The sequence below is a fragment of the Fundulus heteroclitus genome, chromosome 12, assembly GCF_011125445.2.
Source record: "Fundulus heteroclitus isolate FHET01 chromosome 12, MU-UCD_Fhet_4.1, whole genome shotgun sequence".
NCBI classification, from domain to species: Eukaryota; Metazoa; Chordata; class Actinopteri; order Cyprinodontiformes; family Fundulidae; genus Fundulus; species Fundulus heteroclitus.
The window spans coordinates 5,705,655-5,715,337 of NC_046372.1; positions in this window are offsets into that span (position 1 = coordinate 5,705,655).

The window sequence follows — 9,683 nt, forward strand, 5'->3', positions numbered from 1 at the left end:
GGCTTTTAAAGTGATCACTTCATTAGGAAGTTCTAAAAGTATTTTAAATTTAATCTCCAGGCAGCAAAGCAACAAAGCACAGACCTTCTAAGGTCCTTGTTTAATATGTAATATTAGGTAAACTGTGGGGGAAAAACATTTGCATCAACAATCTTGATACGTATTGTATCAAACTAATAATAGTGGGAAAATACACTTAAGCTAAATAATTAAAATGGAAATATTATACATGGTTTGGAAACATTTTTAAGACTTAATTAGACCCAATCCCAACCAAGTTGTTTAAGGAGGTATTCCCTCTGATCAGTGGTCCTATTTTAGACATGATTAATCTATCCTTAGTAAATGGATATGTACCACAGGTTTTTAAAGTAGCTGTTATTAAACCTTTACTTAAGAAACCTTCTCTTGATCAAGATGAGCTAGTAAACTACAGACCTATATCTAATCTTCTTTTCTTATCTAAAATTCTTGAGAAAGTAGTTGCTAATCAACTTTGTGAACATTTACAAAGTAATGACCTACTTGAGGAGTTTCAGTCAGGCTTCAGAGCTCATCATAGCACTGAAACAGCTCTGGTGAAGGTCACCAATGATATTCTCATGGCCTCAGATAATGGACTTGTGTCTATACTTGTCCTGTTAGATCTTAGTGCTGCATTTGATACAGTTGATCACAATATTCTCCTACAAATACTTGAACATACTGTAGGGATTAAGGGGAAAGCATTAGGCTGGTTTAAATCTTATCTGTCGGACAGATTCCAGTTTGTTCATGTTAATAATAAATCTTCCTCAAACTCTAGGGTCACCTGTGGAGTACCACAGGGTTCAGTCCTTGGACCAATTCTATTTACTATATATATGAATAAATTATCAGACAGCATGGGATTAATTTCCACTGTTATGCTGATGACACTCAGCTATATTTATCCATAAATCCTGATGAATCCAATCAATTACTTCAACTGCAGTCATGTCTTGATGACATCAAAAGCTGGATGACTTTAATTTTCCTGCATCTAAATTCTGACAAGACCGAAGTTGTAATCTTTGGGCCAGAGTCCTCAAAAAATAAACTTCTTAACCAATCACTTAATCTGGATGGCATTATCTTGGCCTCTGGTAATAAAGTAAAAAACCTTGGTGTTATTTTTGACCAAGACATGTCATTTAAATCCCATATTAAACAGGTTTCCAGAGTTTCCTTTTTTCACCTCCGGAATATCGCCAAAATTAGAAACATTCTGTCCAGGAGTGATGCTGAAAAACTAGTCCATGCATTTGTTACTTCAAGGCTGGACTATTGTAATTCTTTACTATCAGGAAGTCCACAAAATGCAGTTCAAAGCCTTCAGCTGATCCAAAATGCTGCAGCAAGAGTTCTGATGAAAATCAACAAGCGGGATCATATTTCTCCAATTTTAGCTTCCCTTCATTGGCTTCCTGTTAAATCAAGAATATAATTTAAAATTCTTCTTCTAACGTATAAAGCCCTTAATAATCAAGCTCCATCATATATCAGAGCTCTGATTACCCCGTATGTTCCTAACAGAGCACTTCGCTCTCAGACTGCAGGTCTGCTGGTGGTTCCTAGAGTCTCTAAAAGTAGAATGGGAGGCAGATCCTTTAGCTATCAGGCTCCTCTCCTGTGGAACCAACTTCCAGTTTTGGTCCGTGAAGCAGACACCCTGTCTACTTTTAAGACTAATCTTAAAACTTTCCTTTTTGACAAAACTTATAACTAGATTGGCTCATGTTACCCTGAGCTATCTCTATAGTTGTGCTGTGATAGGCTTAGGCTACTGGAGGACATCAGGGCCTATTTTTCTCACTCTACTGATTTCTACTGTTCTTCAGTCTACTGTTCTCCAGTTTTGCATTGCATTACATTGAAATGACTGTTGTCATTTCAGCTTTTAACTTTTTGCTCTCTCTCTTTTTCTTCATAGTAGGTACACCTGGTCTGACGTTCTGTTGACTGTGAAATCATCCAGGGAGGACAGATCACCGACTATTACCATCTAATATAGAACAGATTACTAGATCAATGTGTGCTTCTGTGCTTTTTGTCTGTCTTGTTGTGTCTCTGCTCTGTCTTCTGTAACCCCAGTCGGTCGAGGCAGATGATCGTTCATACTGAGCCCGGTTCTGCTAGATGTTTTTCCTTCCCGCTAACGGGTGTTTTTTTCTTTCCACTGTCGCTTCATGCTTGCTCAGTATGAAGGATTGGAGCAAAGCCATGTACAATGCAGACGACTCTCCCTGTGGCTCTACGGTTCCCCAGGAGTGAATGCTGCTTGTCGGGACTTTGATGCAATCAACTGGTTTTCTTATATAGGAACATTTTTGACCAATCTGTATAATCTGACCCAATCTGTATAATATGATTGAACTTAACTTTGTAAAGTGCCTTGAGATGACATGTTTCATGAATTGGCGCTATATAAATAAAATTGAATTGAATTGAATTGAATTGTTTATGGTACATACGCAATAAAATGTTATTGCTGTAATAAATGTCTGGGAACATCCATCCATCCATACCCAGTCAGTCGCTGCTGTTTCCTTGCATCGTTGGTATAGTCTGGTCACCAAGAACAACAATTGGCATGTCCTACTGGTTTTTATTTATTTATTTTTTAAATGTGTGAGAACTATGTTGGATATTGAACTTGCCACTGGAGACCTTTGAGTTACCAAGTTGAAAGGTTCTTGTTGTATTTGCCGCTGGTAAAAATCCAACTTTGTGTTTAAGAATGGAATAGAAAAAACTTGGCTGTGTCAACTTGTGGGAGACTTCATTCCCAGACATCAAGACCTAAGGTGGGAATTAAATATGGCCTCCAGCAAGTAATTAAAATGTGATTTTCTATGGCATGCAAGTCGATTAGCCCACTCATTTCTGTCAGAATAAACAAGGTGGTGCTTTGTTATTTCCAGGAAACAAAGCTTGTTCTTTTAAAATCATGAAAATATAGTGGTGTGACTGGTTCTTGTGTTCGTCTATAACTCAAAAGTACTGATGTTGGCTCTTCAATGTAACACTATCAACTATAATTAACAAGGGTAGGAGTTTATGGTGTATAAAATGCAGCTTAACATTGTTAAGATATTTGTTTTCTACATTGTGATAACGTTTTTTAGCAATTTTTCTTTAACTGTTAGGACATAATTTGTGAAATGTTGTAATTAAACAATTTGCAGGGCAAAATTGGTTTATTGGTTTGTGTGATTTTTTTTTTGTCACAAAATGTACTTTTATTAATTTGGCCCCTGACAGTTTTTGCATTTGAAAAGTGTTTTTATTAAGCTAATTAAAAAGCTGAAAAGATTAAAGATAACATCCAGGAACAAAATAATTTTAATATAAATATCATAGTCACATGACATCGAAATTGCCCTCAAGACATGAAAGAAAGTACTTTTCTTTTTTTTTTTACTCCCCATGTCTAAAGTAAACATGTCACGCATTGGATTGTATCTCTTGCCAGTGGGCCACTTGTGATTGTGCTCTTGAGCCCCCTTTTGCACGGCTTTTTTGGAAGTGTCATCAAACATTTCGAAATCGTCGCGCTTTGTTCACTTCCTCATGCAATTAAATAACAGAAACGTCGGCTAAAAACAGACTGAAGGCAGGCAGCCTGGCACAGATCACAGATGCAAACACATTATGTTTAAAGTCAAATGCCCTGGAAACATTTTTACAAGCTCACGTGGGCCCGCTTTTTTTCGTTTGCATATCAATAGTCCTAGTACACACACACACACACACACACACACACACACACACACACACACACACACACACACACACACACACACACACACACACACACACACACACACACACATAATTGGTTACACGGGGAGCAAAGCCAACTTGCACCTCTCGTTGCCGTGGTAACCAGAGAGACTGATTTTTCTAGAAGCACTTACTCACATCCCGTCTTTTTTTTTTTTTTTTTTTTCCCCACTTGTTTGTTCATTCATTCCTCCATTTAGCCTCCCTCTTTCTAACATCATTCTCTTCCTCCCTCTCTCGGCTGCTTTTCAGCTCATTTCCATCCCCACTTCTCCTCCAATGAGACGCCTCCTAGCATGCATATGCAAACGAGGAAGATTTGACACCAATTAAACGGACCTGAACAACGAGCAGCATTGTGTCCAGCAGCTGGATGCGTGAGATGGATGCTCTGATCCACAGAGAGGGAATCTAATGCCTGCGTTGTTCTATTCTGATGGGGGAACTAAGTGGCTGTTTTATTTCCTATTGGGGGAATTCAAATATTCCAGGACTCCTTGCTTGATTTGGTTCTTTTACAAGTAAAGTGTACTGATTTCATCATTTTTTGACTATATAGAGCAGTGGAAAAGATTTTCTTTGTTCCCACTTTTATGTCATGCGTAAAAGTTTTCAAATGATCTTGGATGTTCCCCTATTTTAATTTATAGAAGGAGGGAACATTATACCTATTATTACTTGGACGGGTCTCCAATCCATCACAGATCCAGAGAAACACAAAATAAACAACTAGACATGCACACACACACACACACACACACACACACACACACACACACAATTTACAGTAACCACTTAAATCATGTTTTTGGAAAGTGATAGGAAACTTGAGTACCTGGAGAGAACCCACTTATTATTATCATTATTATTATTATAAATAATGATGATAGTAATAGAAACAGGAAAAGCATTTTTAAAAAAAATTTAATCTAGCAACATAGAACAGTTTTTATGCATAAATGGCCTGTTTAAAGTCACGCCAAAGGACCACACGTTCACCACCATGTTTGACTGTTGACAATTTAGCTTTATGTCAGATGTAACAGGCCAGACACCTTCCAAAAGGTTCTTGTCTTGTCAGTGCAATGAATATTTTCTCAAAAGTCTTGTGACTTTTCTGTTGTTACGGATTATGTGTTTGGTAAATGTGAGATGGGCCTTTCTTTTCTGTTGGCTCAGTGATTGTTTTCACCTTGGAACTCTCCTATAGATCCCATTTTTAGATTCCCGTCTCTTTGTTATTGTTGAATTATGAACGCTGTACCCGAGCAAGTGCGGTCTGCAGTGCTTGATGTTGTTCTGGCATCTTTTGTGACCTCCTGGAGAAAGCCATCACTGTTCCCTTATAGTAATTTTGATTGTCTGAACATTCATCATTGTTTCATGTATCCCCAGTTGTGGATAATAGTTTTCTCTGTGGTTTTTGCTGGAGTCTTGAAGCCTTACAAATAGGTTTTTAAATCTTTTGAGACCTAGAGATGTTAGATACTTTGTTTTTGATGTCTCTTTGAATTTTTTTGTTTTACGATTGGGACTTTATGTATTACTTTTTGAGATTTTCAAAACATAGTTAACTTCACCAGACAGATTTCATTTCAGTGCCTATTTTATTTTACAAGCCTGGCATTAATCAGACCCAAATTTGGCTCAAGAGCTTTCCAACAAAAACATTTAAGAGAGAGAAAAAAAAGAGCAAAAATCTAAATTTCTTTACAAAAATTTGTAAGGGGGCAAATAGTTCTTCACAGTACTCTAGCTTAACACGTTTACATACTTAAACCTCAAACAGTGCCAAATTCCATGTTTCAATTCATCCATTGTTTCTTTCTTTTCTTTTTCTTTTTTTCTTCCATGCACCCCATCACCGCCCCCGCAGCTCTCCCCCGGGTAGATCAGGTTATCACTGGTTGACAAAGCAGAAAACAGGAAGTACATAGTGCTCTGTAGACAGAACATTGGAGATACTCAGTGGCTAAACAGAGGCGCACACACATTCCTGCTAAATATCCACACAGCACCCCTGCACAAAAGTCATAAGAAGGAGAAAAGTCACGAGACGAAGATTATTTTCATGGCATTTAAAAATAAACATATTGGACATTCAAGAAAAGAATCGTTGAAATGTTAGCGTTCAAACTTCTTTCAACATTTTGTATGGCAAGCATAACAAATAAAGTAAAAGGTTTACTGCTGGCTGCTGCTTCCCCCCCACTTTCCCCAGGGATAGAGATTTTAATGTCCACCTACATGTGCATAATTTTAGACGAGACTTATCCCTGAAGTGGGCTTTTTAATTTGAAATTTTGAACGACAGATCTGCTTCCAATCTACATCGGAGTAGAAGTGAGATTTGAAAAAAAAAAAAAAACACAAGACCAGAGAAATATAGACGGTAAAGCACATATTCTTGTACAAACAATTACACATTCCATTTTGACTGACCCAAACGGTAAAAAAAGGAAGAAATTTAGCGAAGGAGATAAAGATGCTAACCTTTTATGTCAGCATTATGTCAGGTCGAGTCTGTGAAAGCAAAGAAATCCCAGGAGACGACAAGCTCTGATAGTCCTGTGTCAGCGTCCAGTCAGACCCCAGACCAACGCGACCTGAAGGCGTCAATGGACGGACGCCAGTGAGATCAGCAGTCATACCCTTCAGGTTCAAATGCCTACCAGCCCATAAAACAAAGACACACACATAAAACATGCTATGTTCAGCAGTACAGAGATAGCACAGCGCACAAGAGGTAGTTAAGGTTAAACAGAGTGAGTGCTGACGATAGATTGAGCGAAACAAAGAGACAGACTGGCACACACACACACACACCGTCTCAGGGGGGTAATTAATACGTTAGCATGAACACGTCTGCCATCTGAGTGTGTGGTAGTCTGCATACCGCACTTCATATCTTCAATTCTTTCACCACATTGCTTCTGCAAGGTCGGAGCGTGCCGTGCCGATATAAAACGATGAAAAAAACAAAAACAGGAGTCCGGCACCAGGCATTGTTCTTTGTGTGTGATATGAACCTGCTCCTGGAAATAACCCAGAATAGTGCTTTGGTGGCTGTGAAACTTGCAGCAGATTGGATGGAACAACCGATCCGAAATTATTACAACTATTTTTAAATCTATCCGAAACGTAGAAAAAAAAATAGTATAGGCTACTGAAATGAGTTTTCTGCATGGGATATCTGGGCTCTCCCTTAGAGATAGAGTGCGGAGCTCAGTCATCCGGGGAGGACTCAGAGTAGAGCCGCTGCTCCTCCACGTCGAGAGGAGCCAGTTGAGGTGGCTTGTGCATCTGGTTAGGATGCCTCCTGGACGCCTCCCTGGTGAGGTGTTCCGGGCACGTCCCACCGGGAGGAGACCCAGAGGAACACCCAGGACACGCTGGAGGGACTATGTCTCCTGGCTGGCCTGGGAACCCCTTGGGATTCCCCCGGAGGAGCTGGCCCAAGTGGCTGTGGAGAGGGACGTCTGGGCCTTTTTTGTCCAGCTCCATGCAATCTGAAACTATCAATCAACATTTTGTACTGACAGCCAAGGGGTCTGTTTTATAGTCTCTTCACTCAGAGACAGACCTTTTCTGGCTCCTGTACAGAAAGGGCTTTGAAAAGCATTTCTCAAATTGTGGGGTGCGCCCCCCAAGACACCATCTTCTGTTTGGTCTGTACCTCCCATAAGAAGTATGAGTGGCAAGGGATTCTGGGTAAACATCAAAGGAACGCCTTAACCGCATTCAGGTAACGTAGCTATAAATATGGAAGTATAACATTTAGAAACTCCTGAAAGTGTTTAAACTTAATGTAACTGTATTTTTTCTTTTGATATTAGTGGCTTGATATTATTTTTTGCCATATTTTGCCGGCTGAAAATATATATATTTTTTCAAACAATACAAAAAGTTTGAGATCCACTGTCTTGGAATACATTTGGTCATGAATTATACTCACTGTCCACTTTTTTGTGCTACACCGGTTCGGTTACTTGTTAATACAAAACCAAATCACCCAATCATATTTCAGCAGCTAAATGTATTCGGGCGAGTAGAATATATAAATATGACTTATATATGAAGTTCAAACCAAGCTTCAAGATGGAATACAGAAATAAAAGCTCATCCAAGCTTGTATCCCTAAACATGACATTATATTATTTTCTATCTATATCGACTTATGACCAATTCTTTGGCTAAAGTGCTGATGATAAACACAAGCAGTAGCTTGTGCTTATTGTTTTACAGATAAAAAGGCTCATGTTAGCTTAAGCATGTTGTTCAGTGTGGACTTAAGGTCATGAACAGAACCCACTGATATTAACAACATTGCACAGAATGATTTAACTCTTTTACCATTGGTCACAATTATTGATCAAATGTTTGGTTAAAACTACCAAAACGTTGATTTCAACATCAAAACCCAGCATTAGGGTTAAACAAATAACCCAGCGGTTTTTGTGTTGGTGTGTGTGTGTGTGTGTGTGTAGAAAGGTTTCTTCCACCCACTGGAAGTATTTTTAAGGTGGACCCTCTTTTATAAATGCTTTTCCACATGGTTCTGTCCAACCAACATCTGGCGAAATTATGCTAAGGAATATTACACATCCATCTCAGGTTAATGGTACCAATGGGAGTACAACATTTTCAAAGACTTCCTGTGCTCAGGAACATACTGCGTGGTCCAATGCTTCAACAGAAATTAAGAAAAAAAATTTGCCCCCTCCATTCTGAGAGCCCCAGAGCCTCTAACCCTACCCCCCCCCCCCCCCCCCCACCCACCCACCCAAACACACACACACCAAAAAAGGTCACTCCAATAAGATGTTTGTGTCAAGTGATTTAGTCTGTCTTAAAGTGAAAAGAAAAGGGACTTTCTTACTTGGAGCACAGGTAAAAAAAAAAAAAAAAAAAGAATCAAGGTGTTAAGAAAGAGGAATGTACAGCAACAGGTACATTAAGTACTTTGTGTGTTTGCCTTATATTTTCCATCATTTTAAAATTACAATGTCGTGACTGCAAGGTTGACACTAGATTACATCCCCTTGAAAGCTGCAGATCTCCTCCACCTGAGATGAAAAGCAGAGATCGGACCTCCTCATACCACATCACATGTGTTTCTTTGCACTGTTTGTTTTACCTTGAAATCTCGTCCATGAAAGCCACAAAGAGGGATGCAAAAGAGGGATGTCATCTCTGCACAAGTAACCAAACCTTGAGGAAAACTGTCCTCAGTGTGTATGGTCACAGAGTGCCCTAAACATTTTAGGGGAAGATATTTCATAACTAAGATGTGATTTATCCACCATTTTATGCACAGCTGGCAGATCTGTCAAAAAGAATATGGTTGTGCATGTATGCATGGTATGCATCATTTTCGCTTGGTTGTGCACCGCCGACTCACAGCGTAGCATCGCAGAAACAGCGGTTGCCTAGAGGAAAATAGCTGGTCATCTCAAGCATCTCAAATTTCTGCGGAGCTGCTGAGGAGTCAGTCGTATACAAGGCAACGTTTTAAACAGCTTTTTTTTTGTGTGTGTGTTTATGAAATATAGTGTTGAAATGTATTCTGAAAAAAACAAAAATGCAGATATCAGATTAAGACTCAGCATAGAGAATGGATTGGGGACGTGTGACGGACTGGAGAATAGTCTGGGTTATTTCCTGCCTCTCACCCACTGACTGCAGGAGACAGACTAGATCCCCTCTTTGCCATCCCTCCCTGCAAACCAGGAGCAAATAAAAGGACATAGAAAATAAATAGACGAATGGATGGCATCAATGAGGAAAATTCTTGTTTAGGCATGACTAGAAATATTAAAACACTAAAAAAAATTTTTTTTCCCCTTCCTGTACATGCAGGTGCTCCCATCTTGTTCTTT